This window comes from Melozone crissalis, unplaced genomic scaffold (genome assembly GCF_028551555.1).
Source record: "Melozone crissalis strain CALT ecotype California unplaced genomic scaffold, PUWL_Pcris_2 ptg000009l_1, whole genome shotgun sequence".
NCBI lineage: Eukaryota > Metazoa > Chordata > Aves > Passeriformes > Passerellidae > Melozone > Melozone crissalis.
The window spans coordinates 1,986,978-2,008,468 of record NW_026535787.1 but is presented as its reverse complement, the minus strand read 5'-3'; the positions used below and the strand labels follow the sequence as shown (position 1 = coordinate 2,008,468).

Here is a 21,491-nt window from a genome sequence, read left to right as displayed (position 1 = left end):
CTGCTGAGACATGCAAGGTAACGTGTGTGTGCTGAATAGAACAATAAATCCTGCTCCTATTGCAGTGGCTGATGCTTTAGAAAGATCCCCTAGAGGCAACTTTTGGCTATCCAAAAATCACTTATAATGGAGCTTCTGAAATGCTTGATTGAATGCTGCAATATTTCTATCCATGCAACGAAAATGAAATTGCCAAATGATTAAACAATGCATTAAATACTGCATTCCTTTTTTTGAATTCCAGTGCCTAAAGAGGCTCCAAGAGAGCTGGAGAGGGACTTGGGACAAGGGATGGAGGGACAGGACCGGGGAAATGCCTCCCCACTGCCATTGCTGGGCCCCAGGGAGCAGATGTGGGACACCCTTTCCCAGACGCACCTTTACATTTTAATTCCCTCTGCTTTAAATTCATCAGCCTGCAAAAACATTCAAGAGCCACAGAAACTCATTTGTGTCTGTTCTGAGGCCGACCCTCATTTGTGAGCCACGGCAGAGCAACACAAAAACGGGATCATAAACCTGGCATTTGGGGTTTCTTTTTTTAAACCACACCTATTTCACAGGTGGGACTGGAAAGGGATAAAGAAAATGGCACAAAAGATGACAATGGTGAGGAGAACTGAAGGCTCAGCTCTGTGTGTGGCCTTCTGAGGAAAAAGCAGAATCAAAGGAGCAGACAGGAGGAGGAACTCTATAAAAACACACACACAGGGGAAGGCAGAGCCACAGGGAATCCTGCAATGCTCTCCCTGCACTGGCAGCAAGCCGTGGAGCAGGAGGATGAGAACAAGGACAATGTGAGTGTAAGGATGATTTTCTCCTCTCATTTTACCAACAGCTACTCCTGCTACAACTGATAATGTAGTTAAATTATCAGGAGAAGAGTGATGATCTTACACTGCCCACTCTGCTCACATTATTGCCCATCCCATGCTTCAGTGAGGTGTTGAAGGCAGCACGTTACAACAATTTCTCTAAGCAGGATTTGACTGATAACCTCCCATGTCCATGGAATTAAATTTTTTTTTTTTTAAATCAACACCAGCACTACTTAATTCCTACATGGCATTCAGCTGGGATCCTGCAGACAAAACCCTCATGAAACAAAAAGCTTTCTTTTTCCCCAATGAATTATTTTAAGGTCGTAAAAGGAATTTTTTTCCTCGTAAAGCAAGTTGTCTTTTTGTTTGAGGAAAAAGAATACACGTTTCCTCTTGTGTAGAAGATATTCTGATTGCATTACAGAGATCCTGCTGATGCACTTGCAGTGCCAAATAACCCTCAGGAAAATGAATTTTTCAAACAATAAAATATATGGATTAACAGTTTAGAGCGCCCACACCCACTCTGTATTCCCCAGGGCTAAACCCAACAAATTCCTAGGTTAGTTATGAGCTCCCATGCAGGAATGCAGTGCCAGAGATGCAATGCTGTGCAGTCAGGATGTGTTTGATCAGCCCAGGGGCTCTGACAGCAATGCAGCGCCCTGGCAGAGCGCTGTGGATTCCATGGAAGGCTCCGCAGCCAGGCTGGAGCTGCACTGGCAAACGGAGCCATGATCCCAACTGAGCTGCAGGGAGATGCTCTGGCAGGCCAGGAGCTCCCTGGGGATGGGAAGCTGCCAATCCTGCCCTCTGGCAGCTGGGGAAGGCAGCCTGAGGGTGTGCTGTGACATTCTGGGGTCACTGTTCCACCCCAAGAAAAGCAGAAATGGATGGGAGCAGTAATGGTGAATAAACTGCTGTGGTCTTCCCATTCAGCACAGCTACACCAATTACTGTCCCCAGCCTGCAAACTCTCTGCCTGTAATCCTTTCTGAACTAACAGGAGAACTGGCTTCCCATTCCAAAATCCCACTTTATTTCAACGTTAAATGCAAAATGTTTTGGGGCTGCAGCCCAAGTCCACCAGGGGAGCCAAAGCTATCAGCTTGTAAATCCCTATCCAAGCTTTAATGAACTGGCAAAATAATCCTTGAGCAGTACCTGGGACCAACAGCAAACCCCTTGACTGGTGACTTCTGATGAATAATGAGCAAACCCCTTTGCTGGTAACTTCTGATGAGTAACCAGCTCTTTTCAGGCACTTCTGCTGAAGAAACATCTTTCAAACCTGACCTACTCAAAGACAAGGCAACAGCAGCTCCACAAATGTAGGGTGCTGCTTGTTTCCACAGAATCCCACAGTGGTTGGGGTTGGAAGGGGGTTTAAAGCCCATCTCCTTCCCATCCCTTTCCATGAACAGGGACACTTTCTACTAGACCAGGCTGAAAGACATTTTAAAGAGATTTTAAATGCCTAGAGAAGAAACAAGGAGCTTCATTTTTAGGTGGCCTCACAAGTTCTAAGTGATTAATTATCCCCCAGTTGCCATAGCCCTCAGCCCAAGACACCTTCTGTGGATGAATGACTTTTAGGGAGAGAATCCTGGACAGAAATCCTGCTGATAAGGCCACACATAAATATAGAACAAACTGAAAGTGCAGCTACTGACTCCCAGCCCCGTTCTGCTTTTTGAACTTTGCAATCTTGACATTAAAGATGTCTTATTTTTAACTCAAAATGACACACTCAGCTGTATGGAACACACAAAACACAACCATTCTCCTTGTTCCCAGCTGTGACAGGCACAAGGACTGACAGACAGGCACAAGGAGCACCCTGAAGTGCCAAGGAATTTTCAGCCACAGTGTCCTGACAGGAGGGGGCAGCTGGGGGAGTCAGGCTCTGCTCCCAGGGAAAATTTCCTCCTCCAAAAGGGTTGTAAGGAGCTCCAAAATGAGGACGAACTTTGGGCAGAAAGAATTTGTGAATTTTCCCTGCTATCAGTTGGTCTTCAGTTCTCCTAATTTTTTTGTACCTAACCTCTCCATTACACAACCAGACACATCCAAGGCTAAACAGGATCCTAATCATCGCCCATTAGCTAAACTCCCCATAAGAACACTTCCAAAGCAAGGAGAGGTCAAAGCCTGCCATCACTAGAAGGAAAACTTCAAAGGACCAGGAAACCAGCTGAATTGTTACTTTTCCTACTCCAAATCTGTAGCTTGCAAGGACCCACTCCCCCATGGAAAAGCTGCAAAACGTTGACCCAAAGAAAGACATTAAATAACCATAAAAGAAATATAAAAGTTTAAGAAGAGCTGCTGTGTAATATCTCCTGGCTGGATAGAGCATGAATATGGGGAAAGAAGAGATTTTAAATGCTTGGTCTGTACAGCAGCAAGAACTCACTCGTCCTGTTTTCCTGACTCTGCTCCAAAGGGGCACAGACCACCTACTCCCAAATTGGACACATCCATCCCAAATTGTATGGGGGATTTCACCCACTGAGCAATGGCAGCTTAGGAGGCTTTGAGGACAATTGTGTGGGATGAAAAGGAGAGAGGGGGAACCCTCAGCCTTGAATGAGCACATGGAACACCAATGTCTAGACAGTGCTGACACCTTTGTCTTTGGGAAGAGGGATTAGGGAAGCAATCTGGCTGTGCTGTCCCTTGTTTGATATGAAACCAGAGGACACTTTGGGCTAAAGGCCTGGCCCCGCTCCAAAAACCACTTTATTATGAAGGAGCTGAAGAAAAGGAGGTCTGTAAGAGTGAGAGAGAGGTTTCTGCCTGGCAGTCACAGCAATTAAACGAGATGCCTTGATGAGGAGGAAAAAAAATATCTGAATAAAAGCCAACGCCTCAAAAGAACAGGAGAAAGTAATTTGAAGAGTAGGTCAAGCCTCCTGAGGGGATTACCTTTCCAGTTTGAGACTTAATGCTGCAGACAAGCTTGGAAAAGCTGACCAGTGAGATCCTGCTGATCCCACAGATCGCCCTGCAACGTCTGGACGCTCCAGCACAAGTCAAGTGTTAAAAGGGAATGTGGAAAATGCGAGTTAGGATCAAAACTGGCAGAGCTAGAAGGTTCCTTCTCTTCCTTCCACCCTCCCTTCCTTCCTCACAGTGAGATTGCTGGGTTAAAATGTGTCTCATCAAACCCCAGATCACATAAGAAACTTGAAAGATCCACTTCAAAGAGCTACTTTGGCAAACAAAGCATTTAAGTCAATTTAATGCTTCTTATACTGGAAAGAACCACTTCCTTCAATGGGAAAGGAAAACAAATAATGAAGAGACAAAGCTGGGAACACTTGTGGGAGCTGGGAATAACCAAGCCCAGGCTGTGCATGTGAAGAGATGAGGAGCTCCCGTTTCCCTGGCTGTTCCAAAGTTTCCAACATGATGGACTTCTCTCCAAGGATGTGATGGCTGAGAGTGTAAAACTAAAGAGCAGCTCAAAGGCTTTCACTCTTACCCAAAAATCCATCTGCCAAACATGGCAGACACTGGAAACTCACTGCCCAAGGACTTGGATGGTTCAGGGAAGGGAATACAGCTCTTAAATACCCCCATGCCTCTAAGGACACTTGTCATTTCAGATCTGTGCTGCTGTTAGGAATCAGTTTTTGCTAAAAAATGCGTTTTAAAGGCAGTTCCCATCTCCCTGAATATCCGAGGATATTTCCAGTTCAATACTCCAAAGTCCTACAGTACCACCATCATCTCTCCAGGCATGCAGGGAGAAGGAAGGGAGAGGGAACCTTCTAGTTCTGCCAGGAAAATAAGGCAGAGCTGGAGGATCCAACTGCTGGCTCCTTAAGGACAAGTTGGGATGGAAGCCCAATCCAACCTTCTTTTTATGGAGCAGCTAATGTGATAATATCTAAGAGAGAAGGAAACTTGACACAGACAGAGGGAAATCTTAATTCTCAAACAGACCAGAGGCAATTACCAAAATTATAGCAAAGGAATTGTTTTCTTGCAGTCAAGCATAATTATGTAAAGTCTATTGGAAAGAAAGCTTAGGCTATCATTTGCATTTCAATTAATTTTCAAACTTTTGTGTGGAGAATTGATGGCCAGAATTGAGAAGTACAGGAACTACCAGACACTGAAACACACTCATCAATATAATACAGGATTTCCAAGGATACAACTCAGATCACGTTCCAGCGTTTAGGGCTTTTTGGTGTTTTTGCAATTAGCCTATAGAAAATGGAAAAAAATGTAGAGGGAAAGAAAAAAACACCAGTGCTACCACCTGGCTCTGCTGGGTGGTACAACAGGACAAGAGGCAATGGGGAGAAACTGGAATGATGGAGTTCCTCCTGAAGGGGAGGAAGAACTTTGCTGTGAGGTGACCATGCACTGGAACAGGCTGCCCAGAGGGGTGTGGAGTCTCCTTCCCTGGGGGCAGTCAAAACCCACAATCCCAAGGATGGTGGACACAATCCTGGGTTACCTGCTCCTGGGGATCCTTCCTTCCTGCCGGTCTGACAATCCCAAGTCATCACTTCCACATGTTAAAAAGGAACATTTCTGATTTCAACTATCTGCAAAGTTCTGCCCAATCGCCTTACAACTTTATTGATTGTAATTGGCTCTTCCTCCTTCAGCCCAAGAATTTCACACAAAATTCCAATTATACAATCCAGCATGAGACAGCCAGAGATACAGACCCTCTAACAAGCTTAGACAAAAATCAAAGGGCTAAATCAAAAACTGGCTCACACCAAGTCTATTCTTTGTGCAGTCAACCAAGACTAATTAATGCTTTTAATGGCAGTTTACCCCTTTTGGCGCCATAAATCAGAGCAGGCAGCTTTTCTGAATTAACAAAAGAATCTGTGAAAGGTGTAGCTCATTAAGCACACTCCCAAATTCAAATGCACTTAATCAGAACCAGGTACACTGAGCAGGACTGCAGTCCAGGAGCAGAGCAATCTGCAGGCTGTACACAGGGAACATTCATTCATCAACACAAACAAGGCTGGCACGCTGGGAAGAGGGGCTGAATTACACATCTGAGAGAAAGGCCCTGCTTCCAGCACGGCCTTTGTGAGGGCAGGAATGTGGAGAACACTGCAGGAAGGCGCTGTGGAAAGGTGGGGGGACAGGGAGGGTGTTTCCCATCAGCTCACCTCAGCCACAGAGCCTTGAACAGAGCACAGCGCTGCTGCTGAGCTGCTGGAGCAGAGGCAGACAAGGCACTGAGGGGATCAGAGGGATGGAGCAGCTCTGCTGGGAGAATTGGGAGTGCTCAGCCTGGAAAAGAGAAGCTTTGGGGTGACCTAATGGGGACCTTCCAGGACCTGAAGGGAAAGATGGAGACAGACACTTCACTAACTGACAGAGAGGCTTAGACTGGATCTTAGGAAGAAATCCTTCCCTGTGAGGGTGGGGAAGCCCTGAGCAGCTGTGGCTGCCCCATGCCTGGGAGCATTCCAGGCCAGGCTGGAGAAACCTGGGATAGTGGAAGGTGTCCTGGTGGCACTGGATGGGCTTTAAGGTCCATTCCAACCCAAACCATTTGGGGATTCTATGATGTACCTAAATATGATGGAATAGATCACATACAGTGAATAGATCACACACAATGAATTTATAAAGATTAATGGCCCAGCCATTCTGTTACCCATCCTAGGTAACAGTCTTGATTATACTTCCCTGAATCAGATCCACTCCTCTAAAAAAATCCCCTTTTAAAACGTTTTTGCCACAGTTTCTGCCCAATCTCCCTTCCATCCCTGCCCTCTGGCAGTGGGAGCCATTCCCTGTGTCCTGTCCCTCCATCCTTGTCCCCAGCCCCTCTGCAGCTCTCCTGGAGCCCCTTCAGGCCCTGCCAGGGCTCTGAGCTCTCCCTGGAGCTTCTCCTCTCCAGGGGAGCAGCCCCAGCTCTGCCAGCCCTGGGGCCTCCTCTGGACCCTCTCCAGCAGCTCCAGGTGCTGCTGATGTTGGTGGCCCCAGAGCTGGATGCAGCACACAACTTGGCTTGACAGAAATCATTTTCCATATCACATGTTCTCTGAAAGGAATTCTGTTCCCCAAAACAGAGCTGGCAATGCAGGAAAACTTCAGATCTGTGAACAAAAGGATTAGCTCCTGCTCTAAAAAAAAAAAAAAAAAATCACTAAATTTGTTCCCAACAGCATCAAAGTGTCCAAGAGCTGCTGGCAAATTGCTCCCCTTCAGCTCTGGATTCAGTGCATTCCCAGCCCAGTGAAGACCCCACCAAAGTGGCAGAAATGCTCAGGAGACCTAAAGTCCAGAAATTTTCCACATGAGTTCAGAAACGTTGAGGAGCACAAGTATAAAGTCCAGGCCCAGTTCCAAATTCCACTCACACACACTGGATAAAAACCAGCCTAATGTAAGAGCACATTTAAAAATATTTACATCAAACCAAAGCATTACAGAGATAAGAGAGGTATTTATAGAAACACATGGATTTCACAGACACACCGTGTTTAACTACTTAATTGCTGGAATTTCAATTAGAATGGGAGGAGTGGGGTATTTCCCAAGCAGGAAACAACCTAAGTAAGCTAAGGCATGGAGCACTCACACATTCAAGTTTAACTCAATTTCCTCCACCTTTTGATTTCTGAATGAACACTGAGGCTAACAGGGAGGGGTTCAACCCAAGATAAAGTCACCCAGAAGTAAATATTTGCTGGAGATGCCCAGCAGGGCAATTACAGCCTGGAGAGCAACCTCAGTCTGCTTGGACAGCCAAATCTCCACAGGCTCCATCAGTTTCATTCTTGAGCTTCACATTTCTTAATCTGGAGCTGGATTGGATCAGGAGCTTCCTTATGCAAAGCCAACACTCCACATATTCCCACTTGAAACACGATCTGGTTCCCTGGATCTCCCACCCATCACTTCCAGCCTTACTTTGTGTCCCTTCTCCCATCTCACCACCCACCAAACCCACCCTTGGCTTCGCCTCTCCCCTTCCACAGCTCTGCATTTCTTCTGTTTTTTCATTTATCCTTTTTTCTAGCATGAAGAGGGCAAAAAGGGGAAGCAGGAGATGGACAGGGGATCACTGTTGTTGCCTCAAACAAGGAAAAGCTTTCCTGAAATCCTTGCCATTCTCTGTCCCATCCCACCTAAGCAGGGGTGGCAGGAGAGGAAGAAATACCCAGACTTTGTCTATATCTATAAAGGAGGCATTGATTTAGGGCAGCTTTTCCCAAAGCAGGGCTGCAGTGCTAAATTATTGTGAGGATAAGGGTCAGAGCATGCCCAAAGGTTTGATCCCAACGCAGTGCAGCAGACCCAAGAGCAGCTGACATTTAAAGTTCATGTCATTAAGTGAGCAGCAAAACATATAAAATGGAAAAAACCACAGAGTCAAGCCTGGTTTTTCCATATTCTTGTACAAGAACAGCTGGATCGGGTCAGACAGACACTTCGGCCGTCCCTGTGTCTTCTCTGCCCAACAGGGAAGTGTGAATCCCTAAGGGAAAATTGAAGGGCAGGCACACAGGGACATTTTCCCAGCATACTTTCCAGAGGGATTTCCTGAGGGGATATGTTCCTGTTTCACAGCTCCTGTAGATCATGCTGTCCCACTGCTATATTAAATTCTCTTACACATATATATAAAAAATTACACATATATATATAAAAATATATGTACATGCTCAAAAGGCTTGACCTGCTCAGGTCTCATCACGCTGGGCTCTATACACCAAAATAAGGAGTTAAGACAAAAACTGCTCCAACCAAATGACACTGCAAAGTTGCTATTTGAAAACAGTTTCCAGCTTTCTTCTCCAAAGAAATAGAAGCTATCAGACAACAATTTGCCTGTCTCCAGGCAAATGACAGAAGTTTATATCAGGAATGGTGTCTGTGCCAACCTGGGGATTTTGACCCAGCTAATGAACACAAGTCTCCTTTTTAATACAGAACAAAAATGTATTACTTACTAGGAAGATATTAAGACCAATAAACACTAAAAAAAGAACCCCTCTCACAATTCTTTATAGGAGCAGCACATAAGTACTGTGTGTTTTACTCAGGCTGCTGAAGACCTGATGTTTGTTACCTTTCTAAATCAACACAATAAAACACACCAGGCACACAGTATTGCTGGAGCTTCAGCTTACGCATTTCTTGACCCAGAAATTCTCCAGAGCATCCAAGGCTTTCCTGTCTGGAGGGAGCAGGGAAAGGGCTTTGGGAGGAGCAGCTAAAACTGAAGGGCACAAAGACAGGAAGAATTGGTACCTCTTGGACAGAAGCTTCCTTGGGATGGAGATAATCCGCAGAGGAGTGTGCCTGGGCTGGGAGTCTTCACAGCATTCCAGAGCTCTGCAGCAGCAAGAGAGAGAGAGAAACACCCGTGAGGCTCTGTGGAAAACCTGCTGGAAGAAAACACAGCTCTTCCCAGCTCAGAGTGGCCTTCACCTCCACTGGAGCAGAAGGAGAAATGGGACATGTAAGAAATGCAGGGGAAAAAAGGAGGAGCGCTGGAGCCGCAGGGCACGAGGAGAGGGAAGGGACACCAGAGCTGGCAGTAAGAGCAAGGCCTTCCCAGCTTCCCAGAGGGAGAAAACAAAGTCCAAGCTTTCATTTAAATACTTGTTTACCAGCTATTTGTCAGGATTTGGGACTAAACGGGTTTTAGCCTGAGTTTTGCATGTTACTCCTACATCCTCCCTTCCCAGCTGACACAAAAGCTCCGAGAACTGAAAATGAAATCCCTCAAAATGAAGTGCAGCACCCAAAAAAAGCTCTCGAGGCACTCCACATGCTTTATGCATTATAGGGAGGAACAGAAACCCTACTGTTCCCAAAGCAGGACCAGCTCCTCGGAACAGTTGTTTATTTTAATCAACCCAGCACCAAAAGGTTTACATTAAATATTTTTTCATGGTTTCTAACCACTGATCCTGTATTAGTTTACATTCACTCAAAAAACACTCTGGGGGAGAAAGCAGGAGGCAGAAAACATTGAATCCAGTAAAACAACTGAGGGTTTTTTAGGGAGTGCTGGTACATCCCACTTTTCCCTGTAGAATTACACCACCAGACCCTTCCAGCCAGCTAATGAAACAGCATGAATTTGTCAGTGAACAGAAAACAGTAAAATCTTCATCTTTACTCAATCTTTCCTCTTCCTGCCTCCTGCAGGAAGCCACCACCTGCCATCAGAGCTGGCATCCTTGGAAAGAACTTAAAACCCACCCTGCTGATGCTCCAATGGCCCAATTATCCAAACCCTGGTGCTAGCAGGAGCATGAGCATGCTCAGGAAAACAGGTCAGGAACATCTCCACCTGTTGCTTCCACGGGTGCTTGGCTTCAGCATTTCTACATTATAAGAAGCATATTCATTGCTTGGAATTTAATTCTGGTTTCAGGCTTTTTGACTTGTTTTTATGGCCCTTCAGTTCAGAGATAGAGCCCTAAAATATCTTCAGGAGAGAGAGGAAAGCGTAAGTGAATTTCAGCAGAGACAAGGACTTGACAAATCTCATCCCATCAAGCTCTGCAGTGGCAAATTAGTCTTTCTCAGAGCACATTCTGTACTCAAAGTAGCCTCAGTACTTCAGGAGGTACCAAATATAACACAGCCCCATTTTAACTTCCTTCCAGGAATACACACACTCATTTATTAAGAAGACGTGGGCTGCAGCTCCACTTCCAACAGCTTCAGTAACATTTTGTAAAATTAAACAAATTACTCCTTTTGTGGCAAGAGAGAAGCCGAAAATAAGTGCTCAAGCAAATGGGGGAGAAAACCACCTCCCTCACATCTTCCTCCCCCCTTGGATTTTGGGAAAGCAAGCCTTGCCTGCTGCACCAGGCTCAGCATCAGCCACAGCATCACCAAGCACTCCTTGGCTGCTTTCACACCTCAATCCCCACACCTCTACCATCATTATTTCATTGCAGAGCTGCTCTGACACCTCAGTTTGCTCCAAGTCCCCATTTTGGGGTATTTTCACATCCTCATGCGTGTATAAACCAAGGAAGTCCACAGCTCTTGCTGACAAGCACTAAAGGTGAGTGTGCAATGGTGCTGAACATCCAGAGGGTTTCCAGGATTTGGCAGGAGGACAGCACTGCCACAGCCTCTAATGCTGAGGGATTCTCCAAACATTCCCCCTTTTGTTCAGCTCTGGCTGCTGCAGAGAGGGAGAAGAACAGTGCCCACCTCTCATTAACCTTGGTGCCGCATCTTTCACTATCAATACCTGCTTGCATTGTGCTGCCACTCAGCAGATCTACCCTTTTTTGGATTTTTTTTGGCTCTTTTTCTGTCTTTTCCTGACCAGAAGTCAAAATGGTTCAGTTCAGAGGGAGTGGATGCTGCTGCTGCTGCAGAGAGAAGCTGTGAAAAGCTGCAGAGAAGGAATTGCCAGCACACATCCCTGCCCTCTGCCACTGCTCAAAAACCAGCAGGCAACAGGCAGGATGGACCAAATTTGGACGTATTTACAGAAAAACAATCAGTCCCAATCAGTGTGTTTGAGTGGAAGTGCAAAGACATTCATTAAAGGGGGAGAAAAACCAGATGAATTTGTGAGAAGGTAAGCCTTTGGAAAATCCAGGGACACAGCACAGTGCTGAGAGGTCCTGTTGGCACAGCCAGGTTCATCAGGAGTGTGATCTGGGATTTAGTCAGGGAAAACTTCAAGAACACAGAAAAACCAGCCTTGCCTGCCTGTAGGGCACTCTGTGCCAGAGTCTCCCTATCCTAAAAGCCAAGAATCCCTTCCCAATATTCCATCTAACCCTGCCCTCTGGCAGTGGGACACCATCCCCTGTCTCCTGGCACTACAAGCTCCCATGACAAGTCCCTCTCCATCCCTCTTATCAAGTCAAGCAAAGACACCAAGGCAGGTTCCTGCAGCCCAGAATTCCTCCTTCCCTTCCCACTTTCTTCTTGCTAAGAAAGAGATTAAATCCCTTAATATTTCCCAAGATTACTGCAGCTACTAAGTAGGGAAGATCATTCCCTAACATCTCCCTCAACTCCATGTGCTCCTGTGCAGCAAAACAAGATTTTTAATTTTATCCTCCCTCCTATGCCCCAAATTCAGTTTTCTTCTTTTGTTTTATTAGCTATATTTCAATCATGATCCTATTACAATTATTCTTCTGTATTTCTCTCTGAATCCATTATTTTCCTTCTTCTTTCTACAAAACTGGACTCCAGTGGTAGGAGCTGGGTGGATGGATTATAAAATGTATTGAGTTAATTAGGATGTGGTGATTAAAACACCTGCTTTGGTAGATTGTAGAGGGTTCTGATAAAATAGTGGGAGCATACAAACACACTCCACAACTGCTTATCAAATGAAGATAAAAACATTCAGCAAATATCTGACACTCTGCAGGGTTAAATCCTATTCCACAACATTTAGGGTTCAGCCTTCTGAGCAACCAAACCCCTCAAAATGGAAAAGTTCCCCAAAAGTCAACGTTCACTTTCTTTACTGCCTGTTTTCAACAATTTTCCCAAACTTCTTCTAGAAGTGACTCTGGAATAATTATTTTCACTTGTGCAAGTTATATATTATAAGGCACCTCGGGGTTTCTAAATCACAAATGACTTTGTAATGAAAAGAAAACAATTTCATTATCTAAGATTATTGTTAATTGAAGGAAACATTGACTGTACTACCAACAGCAGTCAACCTTCAGAAAGTGCAGCATTAAAAATTATATGCAGCCATTGTCTTAGAAATAAAAATAAACCTCTCAGTGAGAGCAGCCTCAGAGGCCTTTTCCTCTATTTAAAAATAAAAATAATAAAATCAAAGCAAAACACCCCAACACAAGCCTTCCCTGCATTACAAAAGAGGGATTAATGAGAACCTATTTGGACACTGGGAAAAGCCCTGGCAGGTTCATTGTGAAGGTTAATTCAGACTCCTCTACTCACACAGGGAATGGAATTAAAGAAACAGAATTTAAAGGCAATAATGTTACACCATGAGCAAGGAGACACCACAGAGGATACCAGAGACATTTGTCATGGAGCCTAATGCACTTAGGACCTAAATTGTGGAAGGATAGGGCAAAATGTTAATGAATGTACACAAATTATCCAGAATGGATCTGAATTCCATTCTGCTCAGGGCACATTTAAAAAAAAACAAATTAAAGATCCACCTGGAGCAACTGGAAGGGAAAACATCTGTGCAAATACCTAGCAGGAAATAAAGGCATGGAAAGAAATAATTTTGGGAGGCAGAGAACATTGCAGGAAACCACAGGGTCGTTCCTGGCTGGAAGCACCCTCCTGTCTTTCCTCTCCTTAAAAACTGGCAGCTGCCTTGGAGCCACCAGGAGCGGCCCAGAGCTGTGGATCAGGGAAGGGATCAGTTAAAAAGAACCTGGGTTTGCTGCTCCCTGATGTGAGCCAGGGAGCCCAGCACTGGGAACAGGCACAGCTTCACCCTGGGGTCAGGAAATGCAGGACACAGCCAGTGGAACCGGGATGGAGCAAGAGGGGCAGCACCAGCAGCAATTCATCCCAGATTCCCCAAACACTGATGATGTTCAGGAAGGAAAGGCTCCCAGGGCTGCCTCCGCCTCCTGAGCTCCCTCCTGCCAAAGCCCCATCTCCAGCACTCAGCTGGAATTATTGGGTTTGGCCAGGCAGGAGGGGAAGGAGTTTTTAATGAATAGGGTTAAAAGGGCCTGTGGTTCGGCAGCCCCTTGCACACATCCACCATGGCAAAACATCCCTCCAGGAAAACTCCATGGAACAACACAAAATGACTCAACATCTCCAGGTGTGCAATGAGCTTCTAAAATTAGATGGTTCTTGAGACTCCAGAGTATTAAATACCCCAGGATCCTCCTTCATTTTTCACATGCAGGATCAAAGTGAGAACTCAAGAGGCAAGGAAAGGGAGGAAAGCCTTAAACTGGCAAAGTTGGGCATTGTCCTTTTCCAGGAACATCCTGTTGGCTCAGCCCCCAACAAAGACAAGTGACACACATCAGGATTGCGAATGTCACCCTGACATCACTTCCACTGCATCCTTAGAATAACTTTCCCACTTGGAGGATGCCAGCAGCAAGCCAGAAGGGCAGAGCGAGCTTAGGAAAAGCAGCAAATCCCATCTGCATTTTCACTCACTCACAGTTACTGATTAAAACAAAAACAAAAAAAAAAGAGTCTAATCCCCTGGAAAACTGGAGAGGTTGCTTTTGGAGCCAAAGAGCAGGAAAAGGACAAGTGCTACTGAAATATCAGCACTGGGCTCCCTGCTCCTGTCAAGCCCTGCATTTCAGGTGCTGAGCTGGGAGTCGATGCAGCAGCAGGATGGGTGGGTTCAAGATATTTCAGTCAGACACTCTAATCTGAACTCCTACCAGCAGATAAGAGAGACTTAAACAGAGTGAGAGCTGGTTTGCTTTTATATTTAGCTCTATTTAAGAGAGACTCATTTCTCTAAGGCCAGTCTTTCAAACATGCCAGTTCGCCAAGAAATATCGCTCTGCACCACATCTGCCAAAGTTTGTAATCCAGAAAAATACACACTGAAGATAAATGCCCTCATTCTTGATTTTCACTTCATTGTGTTTAGAAAAGCAAAGGGCAGTAAATTCTAGCCTGGTTTAATAATCCACTTCAATTTACATGGGCCATCTTTTGGGGAGGGCTTTCCTTCAATCTCCAGACTCAGAATAACTGGTTTTGGAATCATTCAGCTCAGTGCATTGCTGAGAAGCAGAGTTTGGGCAGACGGATCCTACTGCTAACAAAGCACAGAAAATAAGCACTGAGAGCCCCTTCCAGTACCTAAAGGGGCTCCCTGGCTCCTTCTCCTCTCCAGGTGAGCACCCCCAGATTTCCCAGGCTGGCTGCAGCTCTGGTGCCTCCTGTGGGCTCTCCCAGCAGCTCCACATCCTCCTGCTGTGTCCCAGGGCTGGGGCAGCTCTGCAGGTGGGGTCTCACCGGGGCTCAGGGGCATATCCTCTCTCCCAACCTGAATTCCAGGTTAAGAACAGCCCTTGATCCCTTCAGGATGTTTGTGCACTGCAGCTGCACAAGGCAGCCTTGAAATCTTTTCTGCACCGCCGTCAATGGAAACATGACAACAAAATCAATTTGGAGATTGTTGTATTGACAGAGACACTTCCTGCTGGAGTTATTTCCATCTCAAAAACCAAGCGAGCCACACTGATGAAAACATTGCTTAAACTGTGATTCTGCAAGGAAACCTTGCAGCTCTAGAAAATTCACCCATTCCAGTTCTTATGGGAAAAGGAGTCCTGGTCAAAAAAGGGCTTCACAAAACTGACTGGTGTTTTTGTATTTATCTATAAAGTTTCTCAAAACAACAACTGATTGTTTATGAGGTGTTTTGCTTTCTATTATACCCAAAGAAAACACATTCTGCCATACCTGAGCAGCATCCCTGTGCTGAACCACACTTCATTAAGTAATTAATTGAGTGATTCAGACAGATTAGGTAGCAGTAAAAATTATTTTAAGGTGAGTAACTGCCTTTCCATAGAGGTGTTCCCAAAGTTCCCCACAATCTTTCAAGGCCTTTAATTACTTTCAATACCAAACTCACTTAAGAGCTTAAAAGCAATTAAAAATGAGTTAAGTCAACATTTCTTTCACTGGGGTTTATTAAGCACTTGTTTGAAGCAGTCCCAGTCTCTCCTCCCTCTAGAAGTCATTGGCAATTTCTGTCACTGTAGACTTAATTTTTGTTCACTTAATTCCCTAGGCCACACAGGGACAGGTATTACAGTGCTGGTGGAAAACTCACCAAAACTCAGAGTAATATTCCCCAGTTTTTAAAGAGATCATAGTGGGGAGCCCCCAACACTCAACTACTTCACCTTCCTCAACACTGCACACGGATTATAAAAATTCCTGATAATATTAGAGCAAAATAACAAGCTTTCCTCCAGCTTTTGCAAAGGGCTTTAATCATTTCCTGTTCCAATCCCAGCACAGACCTTGCCTAAGGCACATTAATCCTCACCCCACACATTTCGTTCCTGCAGTCGGGTCAGGTCACAGAGCAGGCCAGAAATGGTCCCTTATTAATTATTTAGTCACTGCAGAGTGTGGATTTCCTCATTTCCCAAGTTTCTGGTGTGTTGTGGTGCTCCTGAACTTTCCCACTGGCTCCAACAAACCCACCTTCTTATTCTAAACACTTCTCTGTGCCAGCATCTCCCTAATGCTGTCTTCCTCCATCCCACCCCAGACCTATATATTCCACATGCTCCTCTATTTTATTTCCTAGTGTTACTTGAAAACTACTTTTATTTGCAGAAAAAACCCAGACTTAGCTCCAAACAATTCCTAAAAGTGTGTATTTTTCCATTCTCCTTCATAAAACAGGCAGTGTTTCAACTCTCACACTATACAACAAGGGGGAATGGCTTTTAACTGACAGAGGGCAGGGTCAGATGGGATATGGGGAACAAATTCTTCCCTGGGAGGGTGGGGAGGCCTGGCACAGATTTTCCAGAGCAGCTGTGGCTGCCCCTGGATCCCTGGAAGTGTCCAAGGCCAGGCTGGAGCAACCTGGGACAGTGGAAGGTGTCCCTGCCATGGCACTGGATGGGCTTTAGGGTCCCTCTCAACCCAAGCCATTCCATGATTCCATGAACTTCTCATTGTTTTAGCTTCTTCCACGTAAAATGCAGCTTCCCTAGGAAAGTACCCTGTCAGATTTTGTTGTTATCATATTTCTAAAGTCCTGTACCTTCTCAGTGATATTTCTTGGGGGCAGTTCTTCACAGCACAGACTCCTTCTGCTGCTTGGTGCTACTTCTCAGCCAGGGCTCCTTCCAGGCCCACCCCCTTTTATCCCAGTTACCTTCACCAGCCACAGCTGCAGCCCACTGAAGGACATCACAGCTGCAGCCCATCTAGAGCAACTGGGGCTTACCAGGGCAAGGCCTGTACACAGATATTCAATATACAATACAGATATTCAAATACAATACAGATATTTTACTAGGGCTCCCACTATATGATTTAGTGCAGAACGCACATCAAAATTAAGTTACACATGACAGATCCTCTTTTTGCCTCTCCACTGGCTACACTGAGAAATATTCCACAGCAAAGTGTAGCACCTGAGCTTGTCTTCAAGTGCCCTTGCTGTACCATTCCTCTGAGAGCCGTGGAATCCTTCAGGCTGGAAAAGACAGCCAAGATCATCAAGGACAACCTTGAAAAGCTAGAAGAGCCTGAGAAGCACCAATTCCTCTTCAAACAGCCCTGAAAATGTGCTGGGGGAACCACAAGAGAGAATGGTAGCAGTGCCCCTCCTGCAAAGATAAGAAATAAACCAAATTCTACAGACCACAGTCCAATCTCATGGAGATACTGAGGAGCTCAGCTCCCCCTGAACCAACAAAGTCAAATTCCAAAATTCCTCTGCAGATCCGGGCACCAGAGAAGCACAGTTCTTTCAGCTGGCTATTTCACATTTAATGTTTGTTGTGTGTTCTGAAGACATCCAAATGTTCCAAAACCTCCAAACATGCCACAGTCACCAAACATTTGCTTCTACAATTCCTTTGCTGCTGCTGTTTCCACAGGAATTCCAGTCCAGGCTGTTCTGGTAGGGGTGACAGGTTCAGCCATTTTATGCTTTCAGCAATCAGAACACAGCTCCATTTTCTTTCATGCACTGCAATCAGAGTTTTGCCCTTAGTTTGGCAGCTTTTTATACCATGCAATAACAATTAACTCCCTTTGGCATAATTTATATGAATCATTGATTTAATACAGATAGCAAGGAAAAAGAAAAGACCTATTAAGTCATCTAAATGACCCAAGCAGCACTGCTGGATTGTTCTCAGCAGCACATTTGCTGTGCTTGTTGGAAATGTGCTTGCACAGCACAAGTACAAAAACTGTCTGCAGAGCAGACATGTTTCACTAACAGATGCTCTAAGTCAACATAGCTTGGAAATCTTCAGTTTAGAACTAAATGTTGTACTGCACTTTCACTCCCCCAAACAGGCTTTAATGTTTCTTGAGGGGGTGAGAAGGGGATATTTGTGTTTCAGTGGAAAATACTTCCCTCACAATTTCCAAGTTGGATCTGAGGCTTGCACATCCAAAGTAGGACCTGCAATATCCTGGGACCATCTCTTGAGAGGATTTGGATGCACTGCAAGAGGATGTCCAGTCCTAGGCATATAAATAATACAGCAGACAGGCAATGTATTTTCAGGATGGGTTTTGGTGGATTTGTTTGTTTGTTTGTTTTTTAATCTCTAGAAGAAAATAAGGTGGGACTTCCCTGATGGAATTCCAAGAGCCAAACTCCTGGCAGATGTGTTCTCTAATCTAAATCTTTCTCATGGGGATTCCCATGTTTCCTCAGGCAATAGCTCAGGTTTGGGGGTTTTTTCCTGTCTCACCGCAAGCTTGCCTTCCAATTCATCCGTGGGTTTGTAGATGGTGCATGCTACCCCACCTACAAATCCTCGAGAGAAAGAGTTTAGCAGTGTTGGTCACGCTGTGAACCCTCAGGGAGGGTTTCACACACATCCTTGGGGTGGGATTCATGCTGGGATCCTTGGGGCTCTCCTGAGCACGGCCAGGATTTGGACACAATGATCCTCGTGGGTCCTTTCCAGCTCAGGATATTCTGTGATTCCATTATTACATCCTGTAATGAGCAGCCCTCTGGGAACATCAAACCACTGACCTTTGCTCATCCATCTCACAGCACAGCACTCCTGGGGATGTGGAAAACCTTCCTAAACCCAAGGGAACGACATCCACCCTCCAAGCTGCTCAGCTCCCTACTGGGAGCAATCAGGAACTACCAGGAGTACTGTGGCAGGAGGAGAGGTGTTTGTAATTAAGCACCTCTGCACAAATGCAAATTATATTTGAGTTTAGAAGAGCCTGACTCTGCTTTTGCTGGCACAGCTTGGAAAGCTGTGACCCAAGGGGAAGAAGCAGAGGTTTGTGCAAGGAGTGCTAAAACAAAGCTAAGCAGAACCATTTCACAGGCCACTCCAGAAGCTCCCCTCTGTGTGCTTCCTTGACCCACTAAAAGCCTTCTGCAATAAACAGCCAAACACACAGATGTCCAGGGCCCTCCTGCAGAAACCATTTGCACTGTAAACAGGACATAAAGTGGGGGGGAAAGCAGTGCTGGGAATGTGCAAGAATTACAAGTCCTGAATTTCACTGTGTACCTCAGTGCAGTCTCTGTTCTTCCACAGAAAGGTGCCTGAGTGGAGATCTGTGATTTGGCAGGACCTTGAGAACCACCATGGGAAGAGAGACCAAAAACCAGAAAAGTGGCTAAAAACAAGTGGGACAGGGACCCAAGACCAATGGAATAATCAGGAAAATTCTCTCAGGAATGATACTGAAGAAGGATCACTGTCATGAGAGCTGAAATCACCAGATGACTGCCAAGACAAGGACTTATTGGGAATAAATCACCTCAGAGCCGCACAATCAATGTCTGTCTCCTTACAACAGTGACAACATGCTCCCTGTGCCACCATGGCAACCTACAAGGCCTTAGAACCAAACCTCTGGGACAACAAATCCCAGATAACACTGACTGTGCAGACCATGTCCAGGAGAAACTGGACACAATGGAATCCTGCATTTACAAGGGAAAGTAAATATCAACAACCACCAAATGTGGACTGCAAGCCCAGAACAACAAGAACAAAGAGCATCACAGAAGTGTCCATCACACCAGTGATTCCAAAGCATCACCATGTGCCCATCTCTGCATCAGGACCAGGACACCCACCACAATTCCCCAGGCATGGACCAACACCTCACCCCACTCCATGGCTCAGCTCCTGCCTTCCTCAGCATCCTCAGACCATCACCATCAGCACACTGACAGGGCCTGGCATGTCACATTCTGTCACATGTCACCAAATTGCTCTCACTGGGCTGTTAATGTGATTATCACCATGGGTCCTACTGCAGGTTTGGGGTTTTTTCCCCAAAGGAAAACAAGTTCTTTGCAGTCACTCTGAAGACACTGAGAGAAACAGATTGTTGGTCCCCTGAGTATAAATCATTGTCCTTGTCACGATCGTGACCACTGCTGTGTCAGAATGCACAAGAATTAGCTCTAGAAAGTGTCTGTGCTGTAAATTTTAACACTGAGAAAAGCCTCAGATCCTTAAAAACCTCTCTGCTCAGCTACAGTAAGGAAGAAGACACAGAGAAAAAACTTGTGTGAGTAATAGGAGAGATGTTCAGTGCTACAGATAATGCAGGAAAATTTATCCTCCCCCCTTATACACGGCCCAAAAATGAGTAATTATGTGCCAGGAGATATCATCTACTCCACAAATCAAGTCACTGAAACTACAGACTAAAAATTGTTTTTAAGAAAGTCAATTTATTAGCGATTACTGTGCAGACAGACATATGAGTGCTCTTGTGTACTTGCTGCATTAACAACCTCTCAAAAGCCACAGGAAAAGGAAAATCAATACTGTGTATTTTTTCTCACATCAATTTATCTACTGCTGAAAAAAAATAACTCACTTCTGTGTATGCCACACATGACATATCCCAGGTTTCCTCTGAGCAAGGAAAATAAAACAAGCTTTTGCTGGTTTCAACCAACCAAACCCTGCCTTGCTGGACTCAGATTTTGCTTTTGATAAAACCTGAAATAAGACTTGAACAAACTCAGAGCAGTCCCAGGCAGCTTGGCACTGGTACACAGAGCCTTTTGTTACTGATCCTGTGGTGCTGGCGCAGGGCTGGAGCCCATTAGCAGTGAACGGTCCACTAAATATTTCATGATTCTGGATTTCAGACGTTTCCCAGGACAGGTTCTATCACCACAGATCCTACAAACGGGCATGACAGTTGCTAAATAAAGGATATCATGCAGAGTAGCCTCTCTAAAGCACTCCCAGAGCCTCCAGCCGGGAACCAAGCTCTATATTTTTTACATATATATATGTATGTCTCAAATGTATATTTTTGTTTTCCTCTCCAATTACAAACCACAAATCTTCTCTGCATAAAGTCTTTCAGCCTGCTACTTTGACAGGAATCAAAATAAATCCCAGGATGGCATTCCCTGTCGAGCACACTAATCTTGTTTCCTTCATTTTCTTTTTCCAGGTCACCAGTTTACTTCCCTCGGCCGAGAGCTCCCCACGGACTCTGGGAGGGCGCCTTAAAGAGCTCTGCAGCCACAGCATTTCCCCATCACTAAACCCTAAAACATTTCTAAAAGGGGGCAAAGTCCTCTCCAAAAGGAAAGCTGCAGCTTTTACTCTCCAGGCTGGTGCAATTCCCAAAGCCACCGCCTTGCTGCTTTCCTGATGGGAACACACAGCCTCCAAGCCCGCCCAGCAGAACGTGGCCTTCACCAGCCATGCTCCAGCAGATGTTGGGACAAATCCACCCAAATCCCTAGAGAGGAGTGGCTGGAGAGCCCTGCAGGCAGGAATTGGGGATGCAGGTCAGGGAGGACAAACCACGGCCTGGGATGCACCCGAGGGCCGGCCAAGGGAGGCCTGTCCCGCTGGCCTGTCCCACACAGGCTGGACATTTGGAAGCATTTCTTTACAAACAGGGTGGTCAAATGTTGGAAATGGCTTCCTGCAGAGGTGGCCAATGCCTCAAGCCTGTCAGCTGCCCCCTTAAAGAGCATGCTTTGTGAATTTGGCCAGGGGTATG

At 45.5% G+C, this 21,491-nt stretch overlaps 1 protein-coding gene across 2 annotated transcripts in view; it reads right to left on the bottom strand.

Moving 5' to 3' along the window:
- FAM168A (family with sequence similarity 168 member A) overlaps positions 1-21,491 on the bottom strand; it is a 120,448-nt gene that overhangs the window by 73,740 nt on the left and 25,217 nt on the right. For both annotated transcript variants that reach the window (XM_054270269.1, XM_054270270.1), the window contains exon 2: positions 9,075-9,158. The gene's annotated coding sequence lies outside the window, so the exon portion shown is untranslated. The remainder of the gene's footprint in view (positions 1-9,074; positions 9,159-21,491) is intronic.